The sequence below is a fragment of the Staurois parvus genome, unplaced genomic scaffold, assembly GCF_062004578.1.
Source record: "Staurois parvus isolate SC_StPar_1 unplaced genomic scaffold, SC_StPar_1.0 ptg000198l, whole genome shotgun sequence".
NCBI lineage: Eukaryota > Metazoa > Chordata > Amphibia > Anura > Ranidae > Staurois > Staurois parvus.
The window spans coordinates 12,298,112-12,316,579 of NW_028317994.1; the positions used below are offsets into that span (position 1 = coordinate 12,298,112).

Below are 18,468 nucleotides of genomic sequence, written 5' to 3' on the forward strand. Positions count from 1 at the left end.
TGCTCTAGCTAGAATATTTAATGTTATATGTTTCATGGATGAAGGATTTATCCATATTCACACTCAAAAGAGCTTGTTCAACAGTAATACTATTGAGGACACCCGTTACTTGTTTCAGTAGTCTGGTCACTTAGGTCCAATACCCTCTAATGTTAGGACAAGTCCAAAACATGTGGACCAAAGTCCCAACCTGGCCGCACCCTCTCCAACATACATTGGATCCCCCTTTAGAGAATTTAGCTATTGTGTAGGGGGTCAAATACCATCTTAGATGGATTTTTTGTGCTAATTCCCAGTAAGTTGAGCACCTGGAGAATGAATAGTTACATTTGATTGCTTTTAGCCTCTGAGCTTCTGTAATAGATAAGTTTAGTTCTCTTTCTTACTTGGCCAAAAGGGTAGATTTGGTGAAAACCATTTTAGATTGAAGTATGGTATAGAAGAGGGATATTCCCCCTTTCTCTAATGGAGAAGAGGTCCAGAATGACCATGCCGACATTGGGATAGCCGGCTCTAGAATTTTATGATGTTTAAGACATGTTACCACTTTGACATATAGTAAAAAGTCATGTTGCAGAATGCTAAATTTTGTGGTTAGTTCCTCAAATGAGATCACCTTCCCTAGGCAGAAGAGGTCTGAAATATTGTGGATCCCTTTATCTTCCCAGTGTGTGAAAGAAACCTCCTGAAGGAGGAGTTTATGAGAATGCAGCGGTATGGGAATTTTTGTAGTATTAAGAGCATTATTACCTTCATTAAGAAGGCAGTTCCATGCGGCACAATCCGCCGTAATAGTGGGGTGTGATTGAGTTATTGTGTTATGACACTGCTTGTGTAACAGCAATAGGGAATGTTAATCCCCGAGGGAGTACAGGCTTGTTCTATTTGATGCTTAAGGGGTGAGATCCAGAATTGCATCTTGTCCAATATGGACGCCGTGTGGTAATCTTTTAAGGGGGGCATTTCCATGCCTCCCGATTTTCTATGTTTCACCAGGACAGCAAAAGAACATCTGGATTTTTTGTTTAACCAAACAAATTTGGAAATCTTAGTTTGAAAAGTTTGATAAAAGTTTCTGGGAATACAAATGGACAATGTTCTAAAGTAATACAAGATCTTCGGGAGTATAAGCATCCTAACCGCTGACAGTCTGCCTGACCATGATAAGTAATGCTTCTTTAGTTTCTCTAGGTTACGGCACACTACCTCAATGAGGTGGTTATAATTTGCTGTATACTAAGAGGGGATGTTAGAGAGATGCCCAAATATTGTAACAATCCCCTATTCCATGGGAGATAGAATTTTTCCTGTAGAGAGGCTTGCAGCTCAGAATTGATATTGACGCCTAGAATACTAGATTTGGTTTCATTAATCTTATAGTAAGACACTTCATTAAAAAGTTGTAATGTCTTGTAAGCTTGAGACAGGGAAAGAGTCGGGTTCGTTAATGTCAAAATTACATTGTCTGCGAATAATGTTATGGTATGTGTTTTATCCAGTACTTTGATTCCTGAAATTTGGGAGAGTGTGCAAAGTTTTTCTGCTAGTGGTTCCATGAGCAGCACAAAAATTAAAGGAGACAGTAGGCATCCCTGCCTTCCATTTGTAATTGAAAAGCTTTTAGAGAAGAGGCCCTCTGTAAAAACAAAGGCGGAGGGGTGGGTGTATATCGCAGAAATAGCATCATGTATTTCTTCAGTAAGACCAAATTTGTGTAGTACTTGTGACAGGTAACCCCAATGAACCCTATCAAAGGGCTTCTCTGCATCTAACGTAAGAAGGCTCACCTGATTTTTATACCCAATGCATAAGGTTCAGAACGCATCTGGTTGCGTCAGGGGCTTGATACCCCAAGATAAAACCTACCTGGTCTTGCTTTATGAGGGCAGGCATAAGATTTACTAGTCTATTTGCAATTAACTTGGCATAAATTTTGAGATCTACATTGAGTAATGAGATCGGTCTGAAATTCTGAGGGGAATCCGGCTCTTTCCTTGGTTTGGGAAGTGTCACTATAGTAGCCGTTTCAGGTGGAAATGAGGCAGAGGACATCTCTGCGTTGTATACCCTCTCTAGGTGGGGAGAGAGCAAAATAGAAAATAGCTTATAATATTTAGAGGAATAACTTTCTGGGCCAAGAGATTCATTATATGGTAAGGTATTTATGACATCTAATATCTCTTTAGTGGTGAATGGTTGATTTAATGCTACGAGGTCTGCATACTCTATTGTAGGTAGTGTGGTCAAGTCTAAGAACAGGTGTTGGCTGGGGGATAGAGGCATCTTCCCCTAAATTGTACAATTTACTGTAATAGGAGCCAAAAGCATCCGCTATATATTGTGGGTTATGCATTTTATGACCAGCAGTGGGATGTATCAGAAAGATTTGTTACCGTGTGAGTATTGATTTGCTTTCAATGCTCTTAGTTTATAATTATGGTGAGATAATAAAAGCATTCTAAGTTCTTGTCTAGCTTGCGACAGCTTTGAGTGTACTAGAGCTGAGGGGTTTGTTTTATTAGATTGCTCCAGGATTTGAATCTCATTAAGAAGGTTATCTAGTAGTCGTGCCTTTTGCCTTTTAGCTATACCACTCATTTTTAACACTATGCCTTGCATATATGCTTTCTGTGAGTTCCACAGTATGAAGGGGTCCAAGACAGATCCAACATTCATGTCAAAAAATTTTTTAATGTGTTGAGCTATTGTGCTTCTATTTTCAGATAGGGTCATGAGGAAAACATTGTTCCTCCATCTATTGGCTTTAGTTTCTATACGGCCCCCTCCTACTGTGATAGGCACAGGAGCATGATCCGACCAAGTATTAGTATGGATCTCTGAATTGGTCACCAATTGTAACAAGAATTTCTCCACAAAAAAAAATATCAATTCTAGGATAGGTCAAGTGCACTGGGGAGAAGAACGTGTAGTCCCTCTCTCAGGCATGTTGACACCTCCAAACATCAAAGAGCTGAGAAGAAAGTAGAAAATTGGTTAGAGTTACTCTATGGAAGTTCTTCCATTCGTGGGTAGACCTATCAAGAGTGTTGTCATGAATAACGTTAAAGTCCCCACATAGTATGGTATGTCCTTGATTCAGGTTCTTCGTTTTTATCCATATTTTCTTCAAGTAGTGGAGAGGTTTCTCATTAGGTAAATATACATTGATCAGAGTATAGGTTGCGTTATTGTTTGCGCAAATTAAGATGATGAAACAACATAAACAGGCAGGGTATGCTGATGGTATGCTATTTTATATGGTTAACCCTAGGTTGTCATTACCTAACCTAATGAAAATAATGAAATGTTATGGAGAGCTGTCAAATTTAAAAATGAAGACAGCAAAATCAGAGATTTTAAATGTTAATGTCCCAATAACTGAAAAAAAGCACTGCAAAGAGAATTTTCCTTCCCAGGGAGGCACAGAGAACTAAAATATTTGGAAATAAAACTGACCTCGTCCTTAAAGAATTTATATAAAACAAACTACATCCCATTAATAAATGAGATCAAGGAGGAATTGAGGAGGTTATTGGTAGGACCACTTTCCTGGATAGGATGAATAAATCTGATAAAAATTATAATTGTTCCGAAAATCCTTTATAAATTTCATATGCTATCTATTCAACTTCCGGGAACCTACTTTTAGGTAATTAAAAAAAAATGAGAATAAGCTACAAAGTGTTATGTAGAAATAAGAAAAATGGGGGATTAAGTGCACCTGATTTTAAAAGATATTACCATTCAGTGTTATTATCACGTATTTTTGATTGGACACACAATGCACTAGGGAAAAGTTGGGTAAAAATAGAAAAAAATAAGTGGGACACAATTGGATAGGATGGTATGGTTGCCACATCAATATCATATATTAGTAGAAAGTACAAGCACTTATACACTACATTTAATTAGGGTTTGGGATACAATTTACAAACAAATGGGATGGGAGTTTAATTCTATGTTGATGGCTACAGATTTCTTTCTGCCAGAGAAAGAAAATATTTTGGGTAAATGGAAAAGGGGATGCACAGCTAAAAGATATAATGAATGGAGGTGAAATTTGCTCCTTTCAGGAGTTAAAAAAGGAGTTGTTTTTTTATTTTAGATAAATGGCAATATTTTCAATTAAGACATTTTGTTGCAATGCTCCCTAAGTCCTTAAGACCAATGGTGGATTTGAATCCAGTTGAACAGTTGCTTAGTGCAAACAAGCTATGGAAACATGGTACTTCCCAAATTTATAAAATCCTTACTGCAATAACAAATTACTTCTCCTCCGTACATAGAGAAACGGGAAAGGGAACTTGGAATATCATTCAATGAGCAACAGAAAAAAGAAAATAATTATAATAGCACATGGGGCCATAGCTATGAAGGTAGTAGAAATGAATTATAAATGTTTTGCTAGGTGGTATATTACACCAAGTGTAGCACACTAGCAACAAGCAGACAAATCACCTATGTGTTGGAGGGAATGTGGGACTAACGGTACAATGGCACATATATGGTGGGACTGTCCTAAAATTCAGGAAATTCAGGGAAAAACAATTCACCAAATTCAGGAGATAACTGGAGATAATGTCCCGAAAGATCCATGCGTATGCTTATTTCACAAAACCAAGGTTACAGTAGAAAAATATAAGAACTCAGTGATATTCCATCTAATAAATGCAGCAAAGGGACTGATACCCACATTTTGGCAGGTACAAGAGGTACCGAAAATAAAAGATTGGATAAGTAGGGTAGATTATGTGTACAGGATGGAGGAACTTAACCACATGGAAGAAGATAAAATGGAGAGATTTAGAGAAAGGTGGGAAAAATGGGATAAAAGAAAAAAAAAAGATTCACAACAGCCAATCATAGGAAGGAAAAGGATAACCTAGCCCCTAAATCTAAAATAATGTCCCTAGAGCATCCATAGGTATCATTTGTATTATCTGCTGTATGATAGGGAAGAGGATAGAGAGTGATTAGGATCAGTTAGCAAACTGTGCTTTAATTTTGTAATTTACATTGGTGGGTTACATACTTTTTGTGTTATATCTGAGTTGATCAAAGAGCCACATTTCATTTTTTGCAGGCAATCTGTTTTGGTAGCTGTAGCTTGTTGACTGCATGCTGCAACATTCATTAAAAATAGAAAACAAAACTAAATGGAATAGCTGTGTGCACTCAAACCACCTCACTATGACCCACATTTACAACACCCCATACTTTATTACCATACCACTACCATGACAGCTTGTGGTGTATATCAAATTTGAAACCTTGTTTCCATCATCACTTTTAATTTAGCCTTGTCTTTTTCCAGGTTCATGTTCTGCTTTATGTCATGGCTGCCTGTCATTACATGTATGTTTTATCTCCACCTTGTTCTTATTCCCATGTTCCCTTTCTATATTGCAGTATGGCCAGAAAAATGGCATTTTCTTTTCAATAATCCTTCCAATTGCTCTTTACAGCCTTTCTTCATGCATGACCATGTTCATCCATCTGATTTTCAACCTGTAGCACCACAGTTCAAAACATGAGTTCTTTTCTTTTTTAGATTTACTAAATTCAAATAGGCTGTTCACTTAGCAAAGTAAATATTATCTTTGCAAGTGAAATAACCCTGAATGAGGCAAATCTCTGCTGTCTTCCATTATCATCCATCATGTACATGCAAAAATAGTGTTTTTTTTTTATTTCCTTACACGTGATTGATGAGTCAAACATACCTGGGTTCGGTTCTTAAGGGGTTCACCCAATTTTACTGAAGTTTGGATTTTTAGTCCAGACCCCATTAAAGTTAATGGAAGCTGGATTAAAAAAAACTGTACTGGACATTTTCTAGGCTAATAAGCAATGGAATTTCAAACAAATTGCATGGGGGGAGGGGGGTCTGGGGACTGCACTTGGGACAATTTACCAAATCATTTTTTTTGAAGTTTCATTTGTTGAGGATCATCTAAGGCATAAAGGGTAACATTAAAATACAAAATTCCTTTAAATGTCATGCTTGGGGGTGCCCTTGATCATCATGTGTATGATATATACAACCTACCCATATTGACAAGGACAAGGGCTTTTTTTCACAACCCTGGCCTGGTAGTCATGGTGGGGGTCTATGAGCAGGGGGGTTTATTGGAATCTAGAAGCCCCTTTAAAAAATAAGGGGGGTCAAGATACTGGCACCACTCCTGTACATGCACGATTATGTAAATTCAAGCATTCCTTTTTCTTCTTTATGTCATTTTTTGGGACAACCATGCTTTTTGTCATTTTAGTGTTTATTTGGATGGATACTTCCTTGCTCTTTTGTGCTATTTTACTAAGTAACACTGGAATGCCAACACATTGAATAGAAATGGAGACAGAACACAACCTTTTTCTACTGTTATCACATATTCATGTTTGGTATACATCTTCATAAACTCATGCTGTTTGTTATAGATAATGGCTAGTAGTCTAGCCTATTTTTCACATACATGCTTTTTCTAAGAGTTTTTCTGTGAAAATGTCATGCTCAACACATTCAAATGCCATGACAAGGTCAATGAAGCATAGATATGTTCCCAAAAAATGTCTCCTCATGCTAGCCCCCCGCTTGATTGACCTTTACAACTCTCTGTTTAAGGGGGAAGTCCCTCATGCCCAATATATGCACTCATATATCTCAGTTATTCTGAAACCTAGAAAAGACCTGTCACCGCCGTCAAATTACCAACCGATTGCCCTGCTTAACCTCCTTGGCGGTATTCCCGAGTGTAGCTCGGGGTAACATTTCAGTACCAAAAGCGGTAACCCCGAGCTACACTCGGGAATACCATGCGGCGCTGCTCCGGCATGTGTTCTTCACTTACCTTACCCTGCGCTCCCACGATGTGTCCCCTGCAGCGTCCCCGGCCATCTCCTCCGGCCGATGCCGGCATCCGGCTTCTGTGTCCTGTCCCTGTGACGTCGGGACGTACGGGCGCCGCCGCCGGCGGGAAATTTAAAAATTTTAAAAAATGTCATTTTTTTTTTTTTCATTTTACACAGTAAAACATTGCTGTTTCAACCTATTTCACATACATATTGTCCCTAGTGCTTTGTCCTGTGCCCCGCCTGCATTTTGTCTGTTCTTTCTGCCTGGAAACTGAGAAATGTCCATGGCGTCCAAAAAGTGTCCCTTTAGGTCAAAAGCGGTTTAGATCAGCTAGAGAACAGCGATAGTAAATCAGAACCACTTACAGAATTGAGTGATAATGATTCGTGGGGGAAATTTGTCATCAGAAACTGAAAACGATTTTGCGACTGAGCTCAGCAATGTGCGAACTTGGCGCTCTATTTCACATTTCAGTGTTTTTGGTTTGATTATATTATTGAATTAATTTTTTTATTATTTTTATATTATTTTTATGATTATTTATTAAATTATAATTTATGATTTTGTGTTTCAAATTTTATCATACCCGGGATATTTACTAGACTCTTGTTCGGACAGATTTCAGTGAGTTTTTCCTAAAAATTACAGCCTACAATAAAAAAAAATACATATTTCCATGCAAAAAAATGGTACCGCTTTCAGCACCAAAAATCTGAAATAATCATACCGCCAGGGAGGTTAACTGTGGTTGTCTTAGAGTTTTGAACTTAAGCAGTTATAGAGTACTTATGATAATACCTTCATTGTTTTTGGTTTCAGAAATATTGTTTGTTGATGTTCACATTATTTATTTTTTGTTTTCTTGTGTAAGGGTGGAGAGGGATTACTATAAAAATAGCTCAGTCATTCTTCAGTAATTTCCTCACCTTGATAGATGTTTCTTATAATGCAAGAAAACTATTTTACTTTATTTTCTGCTCTTTTAACATGTACAGTATACTCTTTCTATCTGCTGCGTATTTCACTCTCTTTGGTTAATTCCTCACCTTTATTTTCAATTCCATTTGCAAATACTTTTCTGCTTTTTAGTGTTCTTCTTCTTATCTTCCATGTATATGTTTCTTGTTTAATTTCTTTCTTCTAATTTGTTCATTTCATCCCATCATTTATTTCACTTGTTGATACATTCTTCCGATTGTTCTTGAATTGTACTTGAATTTTGTGGTTCCAAGTTTCCATTAGCAAACTATGTTACCAGGGTCTGCCTCTAGGAGAATGCAGTTAGGATTTTAGACTCCCCCCCACTTTCTCTTATAATACAAAGTTAGGGATATACCTAAAAATAAACTCAAACTAGCCTGAAAACAGAGGTAGTAGGAGTGTAGATCATAGCAGGTGAGGTACATCTGTATTTCCTTGGCAAGAGTGGCAACGGCCACCAAGTGGCACTCCCTGGGCACCACATCTGATACACATAAGATTCTATTCCATAAAATTTCAAGACAAATTTTTGACTACATCACTAGGTGTACTAGGTCACTAGGTGTACAAAGCCAATTTATACACATATAATAGGGTCAGTTTAGACAGGAACCACTCAACCTACAGCTTGACTTTGGAGTGTTGAGGAAACCCTTGAAAACACAAGGAGGACATTCAAACTCCATGCACATGATGTCTTTGCTGCAATTCAGACCAATGACCCAAGTACCACAAAGCATAATTGCTAACCTCTAAGCCACTGTGCTTCCCTTGTACAGTTTTTGGCATTATCAAAGCCTGTAATTTAAAGAATTTGTATATTTTTTGTCAACTTTTTTGCATTGGCAAGGTCTCCCACATCAGTGCTTTCATTCCCATGCTATTTGTTGAGCAAAGGCTTGCTCAGCAGACCCCCAGGGAGTCCAACAACATTAATCTCCAGTTAATTTCAATTAAAATTGCCTCAAAATTTGCCATAGGCAAAATTTATGATTGATTTTCAGAACCCTGGGCAAATGGCATTTTGGTCAAATTTGCTAATAACAAATAGTAACCTGTTATTACCCAAACTAATCTGCTTCCCCTACACAGGGGCGTATTTACCACAAGGCAAACAAGGCATTTGCCTAGGGCGGCATTTTTCAGGGGGGCAGCGCCGCTCCCTGGAAGAATAGATTGAAGAAGGGACACACGAGGCATGGAGACCAGGTGGGAACCGAGAGAGACTGCGGACTGCTTGATGGTGTATGTACAGCCTGACTCTCATTCCTGGGGATGTACAGAGCTGTGAAATTAAGTGTCTTTCTCTGTCTTGCCTGGGAGGGGGCAGCTGGTGTATGGGGGGCGATGGTAGTGGAAGGCTCTCTCGGGTGGGGGGACAGGGGAGTTGTTGATCAATATCAATCTCTCTCTCTTGCTGCGGGGGGGAGGGGTGGTGGTTTTGGTCAGTGTCAAGCTCTCTCTGGGGGGGAGGGGGTGGCGGACAATTTTTGTGTTGCCTAGGGCAGCAGAAAACCTAAATAAACCACTGCCCCTACACATTCCAATGTAGTCAACATGCACCAAACAGTTATATCATGGACCTACCATTCTAAAAAAATAAACATAAATCAACAGATCTTTAACTTTTTTATTAATTTCTGTTTTAATAACCATTAACAGTTAAACTTTTTTATTCTTCTTTGTTTTATACATTAATATTTTTACATGTTTAACCATTTCAATACCGTGCAATTTTACACCTTCCTGCCCAGGCCATTTTTCAGGTTTCAGCGCTCTCACACTTTGAATGACAATTGCGCGGTCATACAACACTGTACCCAAACTAAAATTTTATCATTTTCTTTACACAACTAGAGCTTTCTTTTGGTGGTATTTAATCACCGCTGGGGTTTTTATTTTTTGCTAAATTAACAAAAAAATACCAAAAATTTTGAATTAAAACCACATTTTTCTTTGTTTCTGTTATAAAAGTTTACAAATAAATAATTGTTCTTCATAAATTTAGGCCGAGAGGTATTCTGCTACATGTCTTTGGTAAAAATAACCCAAATTAGGATGTATTTTTTAGTTTGTAGGAAAGTTATAGAGTTCACAAACTATGGTATAGATCTGAATATTGATCAATCCTGAAGTACTGACAGTCAATCTAATTTCTTGAGGTCCAAGAATGTCAGAATAGTACAGATATCCCCCAAATGACCCCTTTTTGCAGAGTAGACAGTCCGACGTACTTCATAAGAGGCATGGCGAGTTTTTTGAAGTTGTATTTTTTTGTCATAATTTTTCGGAAAATTAAAAAATTAAAAAAATTATTTTCACTATTTTTTTTTTTACATACCGTCACCAGTGCAGTACAGCATCATCATATAACTGGCATGGCGGTGAACAGGGACACTGACTGGTGACAGTATGAAAAAAAAAAAAATATATATATATTTTTTTTTTATTTTTTTTTATTTTTTTATTATATTTAATTTTTTATTACATTTTTTTATTTTTTTTAAGATTTTTTTTTCATATTTTACTATGACCAAAGTAGTACAATGTTACCATAGTAACATTGTACTACTTTGGGGAAGTGATCAGTATTTTTTTTTTTTTTTTTACACAATTTGCTTATAGCAAAGAATTACTTTGCTATATGCAAGCATTTACCTGAATGAAATCGATTCATTCAGCTTTTTTTTTTGTGCTTAGCTGTGATTTGGTCACAGCTAATCACATGACATGTGCATGTGATTAGCTGTGACCATTCACAGCTAGGCACTAGTATACAATGGATGGCATCATGAATGAAGCCATCCATTGTATACAACTGTCATGTGACCTGCTGTGATTGGTCACAGCAGGTCACATGGTACCAGCAACGGGAGCCGGTACTCGGATCTGTCATCGGCCGTGTCCGAGGTGCACGGCCGGTGACAGATCGCACTGCTGCGCCGCTCTGCATTTGCGCAAACGGCGCATGTGCGGGAGCACGCCAAATGGCGTGCACCCGGAATGGAGAGACACATCTGAAGCTGCCAAACGGCCATTGGCCGGGCGGCTAATGGTTAACATATATTTACACATTTGAAATAAAAAAAAAAACAACATAAAATTGAAAAATATGATTTATTTCATTTGTAAATAACTAAATGTTTTGTACCAGAATCATAATTTTAGTGCCATTTTAAACAGGTCAAATTACAAATAAAATGTATGCTTTTTATTTATAAGCATATGTAAGTACATATATATATATATATATATATATATATATATATATATATATAAAACACTACTTATTTTAAAACCACCACTGGTAAAAAATTGAATTTCATTAAGTTTGTTATGATTTATTGTCTAATGTTTGTGGAAAAAGAAATACTTTTTGCCAGACAATATCATAAGAAAAAAGCATTGTTTGGCCTTAAAAAATAATATACTGTATGTATTACCATGGTATCCTAATTCATAACTAAACTAAAGTTATTGCCAAATAAACAGATCCATAGCAGAATTGTAAAACTTGCTGTGGTTTGTAGTGGAAATTACAAATGGAAGCAGTTTTTTTTTACCAGGTGCATTTTCAAAAAAATCTACATCCCATGTCAAAATAAAATGGCCATTGAATTTATTTTGCAACAATGCAACTCAAATTTAAGATCTTTTGTCAAAAGTCTTCCCCTTATGGCCACTTAAGAAGCTAAGACCATTCAGAACAGATAGGATTTAATCTACCACCTAGCTTGTTACATATCTGATAGATCTTTGTACATGTACTGTATTCCTGGTCATGTTCTTTTTTTTACAATATGTCAAGCCATTTATGTTTAAGGTTCTATTAATTTCATATTTGAGACAATGCAGAAGGAGAAATAAAGCACTGTTGTTTCTCCCCATAATTGCCACAGGTGTGATGGGTAGGAAAGCATGGGGAAGTTTAAATGGAGATCTATAGTTCCTAGAAGGTTTAACAAGCCAGCAGATTTATTTTACTATAAGGAGGAGATTCTGGTGCACAGAGATGAGGTTTTATAAGAAAATAATAACTATATATATAGTGATGCAGGTAATAGCAATGGCAATGACATAGTATACTGTAAATCAAAAGTATAATATTTGTGGGTACATAAGAAGTCTATTAACAGTCTCTCAGGAGATCAGCCCAAAAATTAGCACAAATTAGCGACAGCCATCCTCGGAACACAGCCAGCTCTATATGCACAAAGACAAAAGAAAGGAAACAAGAGGCGCCCATCTAAGTGCAGCAGATAAAACTGTATTTAATGGCAAAGGATTAAAAACACTCATAAGAGTAATAAGAAAACAAGCTCATCTGTGTATATAGGATGACCATTCCTCAACGTCCTGCAGGCACCACTGGTGGCAAGGAGGATGTGTTCGGGGCTGATAGAGTAGTGGGAAGGCACAGTAAGGGTCAATCCTACAGAGAGATGGAATAGTATGGCTGATCCAGCAGTGTCTGTACAGGAAGGGACCGTGCAACCAGCCTGGAGGAAGTGATGTCACTGGAAGAGGCGGAGGGTCAGTCAGATCAGAAAACAGACGTGGGACAGGCAGGCTACGCGCTCAGAGCCTCTAGCTCCTTCTGTTGGCCTCAATTTTATCTGCTGCACTTAGATGGGTGCCTCCAGTTTCCTTTCTTTTAGATTTATTTTACTAGCTGCAGACTTTGGACATGCTGCACACGCCCCAAAAAAAGTCTTCATTGTATACAAGGTGTGTGTAGCACATCTAGTCTCTCTGCCTTACTTTGGACCCCGCTCCCAGTACCACAATTTTCAGTTGCAATTGTTCAAAGTCAACATTACAATATACTCAAAGAATACGTTGGCAGCTTTAGCTGTCAAAAAAGCATTCTGAATCAGTGTTTATAAACAACACAGCTACAGACCACGATTATTCAAAGAAACAATGGGGATGATTTTCAAAAACTGGAGAGCACAAAATCTGGTGCAGTTGTGCATGACAGCCAATCAGCTTCTAACTTCAGCTTGTTCAGTTAAGCAGATTGGTTTCTCTGCAGAACTGCACCATATTTTGCACTCTCCACTTTTAGTAAATCTCCCCCAATGTAATATATTTGTACATTTGTCTCTTTCTGTTCATTCATCTGCATATCAAACACACTGTAGATGAACATACTATAAAAAAGTTGTTTATTTAATACTATTTTCCTCCATTTAACTCCTTATTAACCATTAGTTTAAGCTGATCAGCTTTTATTAACTCCTTAAGCCTAGGACATGCGATCAGTACAAAAAATATCACTTTCAAAGTGATTGCACGATAATCTGATTGTTAGTACACAGCTTTGGTCTGAAATTATTCGAAGGGACAAGCACAAACATTTTTCTTGTACGATACTAGATTGTATGATTTTCATTTAATCAGTACAGTTTTCATCCAAAAATACAAACACAATACAATACATTACATCAGTTCTGAATTTTTATTCTGTCGCACAAGAATTTTTGTAACTTTAGTAACCTCTTTATTTACAATATGAGACTAGCATGCAAAAAAAATGGTCGATCATTTGCCCTGATATTCTGATCATGTGTACAGGACTTTAGTCTCCTTCTCTCTTCAACTATTATTCTTTGGTTGATTTTTTCTTTGTTTCTATTTAGTCAACTATTAATATGTATGCGTTTATGTTTTTTTGTTATTTTTTATATTTTTCATACATTTACACATATCCTATTTAAAAAACACAATTTCACTTGTAAATATCTTTGCAATATTTGTACTGGAATCATAATTTTAAGGTCTGAATCATAGATTTTATGTGCAGTAACACTATTTACTTTTAAACTAACATGTTTTGTGTTATGTTTATTTTTGTTGTGTTTTATTGTCTAAGGATTGTACAAAATAAGATATGTATTGCCTTGTTATCTTTAGTAATGACAAAGCTAATGGCAAAAAAAAAGGTCCACAGCAGAAATTTCAAAATTACACTGGTCCACAGGGGGTGAACAGGTGTGAGAGGTGAAGTGGTTAAGTTATAAGTGAACTTAGTCCTCTTGACAAGACATTGCCAAATAGCAATTCTTAAAGTGAAATGTTTCAGTTACATATTTTTGTGTAGTTTCGGCCAATAATTGCCACAATTTCCTGACCCTTGTCCTTGATCCAGCACCCGGTGATTCCCTCTGTGTGCAGCCGCTGGCTTTCAGCAAATCACACATGGGGTGCTGTTTTAAAAGGCTAACATGTGGCTTGTTCAGTGTTTGAGTAATACATCCATTTGCTAGCAGCTGTAACCCTGTATGTTATCTCAGTGTGTTTCTTGTTGCCTCTTGTCATCTCCAGCACTCCTTTTTCTCCCAGCCTCCCAGTATGTCCCTGCCTGCTTTCTGCCTCGCTTCCAGTGTGTCCCAGTTAACTTTCATCCTTGCTCCCAGTGTGTCCCAGCCCACTCCCAAATTTGTGTCCCGCAACTTGTATCCTGCTCTGTTCACTCTGTGCACTCCTACTTACTTTCCGTCTTCCTTTACCTCTGTGTCTCTCTTTGCACTCCAGCCTGTTAATAGTTTCCCTGCACCAGTCTGATTCCCCTGTGAGTTCCAGTCTGCCTTGTGTTCTGCATCCACGGCACTCACAGTTTGTGTCTCTCATTTGTCTCTGTATATTTCTGTATTCTCTGGCTATTTTCTTGTGTACCGTGCTGCCATGTAAGTCCAGTGCCCCAGCACTGCAAGAGAGTCTTACCTGCTCTGAAACCTTCCCAGGTAAGCTGGAGGAATGCAGTCAGGATGGTGATCCACTCCACCCCTGGTGGCAGAGCATATCTGAGTTGTGGCAATAATATTATCTTCCCAACCTTTATTACATTTTATTTCTTTATGCACCGTATTTAATGTATCTTGTGCTTTTATACTTTTCATCTGAAGATGAACTGCAACATAAATGAAACTACATTATAAATTAAATAAATAAGAAGTTGAAAGTGTCATACTGAAAATAAAGAATAAAGCTGTTTACTTTGCGTGCCCCTAAACCTGAACAACAATTTTAAATTCCCCCTGGAAATGCATTTTCTGAGATAAAATTCTGCAGTTGATTGAATAACCATTTAAGTCAGAAGTAAATTACTTTAACATGTACTGTGAACAAACTGTGCTCTAGGCAGGTAGACACACAATGGGATATCCAAGGACTGCATGGACAATAAGATGGAATTACTTCAGACAGCACATCCAAAGAGATACAATACATTTTATAATATTTTATCAAAGCAAGGATGGCCACAGATGGGTATTTCTCTCCATGAAAATGTGGGTGGTGAGAATCAACCTATTTCTGGCCAAAAACAGCCCCCTTGCATGAATTAGAACTGCTAGTGCCCATTTCTTAGCACCTTTAGAACTTCAGCCCTTCAGTGTGATGGTGATACAGTATGTGCCAACTGAGCTACATAACAGAAACTGTCTGATCTGCATTGTATGGTCATAGATGAGACGTCAGATGTGTAATGGGGTTGATTTAATGATAGCAAATAGGCTGTTCACTTTGCAAATGAATTTGCAGTTTGCAATGGAATATTCCCTTAGCTTAGTTTCTGCTCCTCCTATTGGCCGTGCTTTAGCTGCACAGCGGGAGGTGAGCGGCGGCCGCGGTCTGTATTAGCTATGTCCAGACCGCGGTCGCCGCTTACCTCCCGCTGTGCGCCCCAGTCATGTTAAGCGTGGCGGCCTCGAGGGAGGGCATCTGGCAGTGGCAGTGGCGTGGCTGCGGTCCGGACGGGACTGTCCCTCAGTCCGGGTCTGGTTCCGGACCACGTCCGCCATTTAGTGAACTGTTATATATGATCAAAAATATATAATTATATTTTGCTTGTGTGTACTTGGAAATATAGTTGTGACCAACATTAGTAGCAGTATTGTGAAAAGTGCAATATCAGGACTGTTATGCTTCAATTCTATGGATCCTCTATCTTCAGAAAATTCATGATTTGTCTGGTCCTAGTTGAAATCCTTGAAGTCTATAATGTGTTTATTAGCATACATATGATACAGAAAAATCAAGAAACAAAAGGTTAAGGGGAAATATGTAAACTAATTAAAATATAATACATTAGTGTAGGCTTTATATACAGTAAGCAATCAAATAAAAAGGAGGAAAGTATGTTTACTCAAAAATGTGATGTGCTAATTGTTAATAGTTAAAGAGTCTAAAACAGGCTTGATATAACCAAAGAAAATGTAGGGACTTTTTGCCATAACCTATAGTTATGGGAACATAAGCTATAGAAAAATGGCTCCAGCACATGAAACAGAACAAACCTACATCTAAATTACTGTATATGAATTATAAATTACTCATAGTCATATTTTCTGGCAAATGTGAACTTTGTAAGTAGGACAAAATTTTGAATTTCACTCTTCAAATATTTTAAAACAGCAGTGGAATGTATATAGACACCTCTTTTATTCTGGAAGTTGCTACAGCTTTAGTGTTTACAAATGGCAGTCTTAGGCAATTCCACCTGATTTTCTTTTATTCGAAAGTTAATTTAGTGAGTTCCTGTATTTATAAAATCTATGCAGCATTCCCTAAACTGAAATTTTGTAATTTTCATCATTTTCAGACCTACCCTGGGACAGCAACAGAAAGATGCTCCCTTTCATCATGTAAGTTACAACATTACTTACTATAAATATTAAATATATTATATTTTGTTCATTTTAAGTGACTCAGACGTCAAACATTTACAAGAGGAGTTGTATTACATAGGTTAGAAAATACACACAAATAGTGTGTTTATGCATTTGCTTTATGGGAATAACAAGACTGTATGCTATAACAGATATGTTTTAGTTAGCTAAAAAATCTTGGATCAAAAATAAAAATTGGAGTAAAATGTAACAAACAAATTATGATACACCTTTTTGGTTAGAGCAATATAATTTATAAAAAATTATTTGCACTTAGTGAAACAAAAAACAAAAAGAGTGCTGCTCCCAAAAAGTCAAATAATAAACTTATAACAATCTAAACATACATGGTGTGCATCTCTACATTTACAGCAATACAATATACACTTGTAAACTTTCTCAATACAAAAAGGCTAACAAACCATAACTTTATATTAAATAGGTGCAATCCACCATATGAAAAGTGAAACCAGCCATATAAAAAGAGAATTAGCGGTCAGTCCAACATATATTCTCCGAGATTCCATCAAATCTTGAAAGGTGGTGAGCAAAGGTGATTCCTCCACCAAATAAATGATCAGCCTCATTCTAAAAATATTGATCTCAATTTCATGCTCCATTCCCCTGATGATGCTGATTGGTGGCAAAATAGGTTGGGCGGGGCCTAGCTGGTGATGTCATATACATGCTGACACTCCAGGCTATGGTATCTGTCTCTTATGTGCTCCTATACTTCTTATGTTTGTGAGTATATGTCTGCTTATTTTAAATAAAAAATTGTTTAATGATATAACACCATTGTGGGTTTTTGATCTTCTCCGGAGGGAATATCTGTTTATTGCACAAGAAGATTCCTTCTGGTGTCTGTCACATTATGCTGAGGAGGCGGTGAAAGTATTCTATCAGTGAGATGAGTGCTGAGTATGAGCACACAAGCGTGTATTGATCTCTGGAAAGTGAGATCAATATATTTGGTAAGAGGCTGATCACTTATTTGGTGGAGAAATGACATTTGCTCACCACCTTTCAAGATTTGATTGAATCTGAGAGAATATATGTTGGACTGAGCACTTTTTTACTTTTTATATGGCTGCTCTCACTTTTCATATGGTGAATTGTACTTATTTATTATAAAGTTGTGGTTTGTTAGCCTTTTTTTGTATTGAGAAGGTTCACAAGTGTATATTGTATTGCTATAAATGTGGAGATGCGTACCAAGTGTATGTTTAGAGCATTATAATTGCAGTGACCCATACATAAATAGTATGTATAACATCTACTGGATACTCTTAACCCTTTTGTGCCTAGTTTACACAAATATAGGGCCTCTCAGCCAATCACAGCACTCACATGATCATAAACCCCACCCTGGCTCCCCAGCATCAGAAACCTATTAAAGGGCCAGGAGGCGTGGAGTTAAGGGGTTAAAATATTACAGTTTTATTTATACATTTTATAAAAATTATATATTAATCATGTGTCTACATGTCAGCAGTTGCATTTCAATAAAAAATACATGAAATTTAACATAGCAAAGTTATTTGGACTATTTAGAAAATAAAGGTCAAATATTCTCAATAGTTACAACTAGAGATTTTCTCAGAAATTACACTTGTTTGTTAAATATTTTTGTAATTAAAATCAGTCAGTATAAAGATCAAATAATTCAATATGTTCTTGTGAAATTAAAAGTATTTTAGTTAATCTATTATAGTGTAGAGCTGTATGTTGATATAGTTATGAAACAGTGAACTTCAAAATTGTTTTATATTTGACCTCCAATAGATTAAGTTATTGAAGAGTATTTATCCATTTAAATCTGGTTTTATTTTATTAAATGAGTAAGTCTAATAGCACACAGAAAACATTGATCAAATAAAGGAATCTGGAATAATCTTCTTGTGTATTTAATAGTAATAGGGGGAGTTCAATATTTCTATTCAAACAAAGAGTTTAGTAGAC

The 18,468-nt window shown here is 36.9% G+C and overlaps 1 protein-coding gene across 28 annotated transcripts in view; it reads left to right on the top strand.

Moving 5' to 3' along the window:
• The window catches only part of PTPRD (protein tyrosine phosphatase receptor type D), a 2,222,737-nt gene that overhangs the window by 852,562 nt on the left and 1,351,707 nt on the right, over nucleotides 1-18,468 (top strand). For all 28 annotated transcript variants that reach the window (XM_089678099.1, XM_089678100.1, XM_089678098.1 and 25 more), the window contains one exon: nucleotides 16,440-16,482. The gene's annotated coding sequence lies outside the window, so the exon portion shown is untranslated. The remainder of the gene's footprint in view (nucleotides 1-16,439; nucleotides 16,483-18,468) is intronic.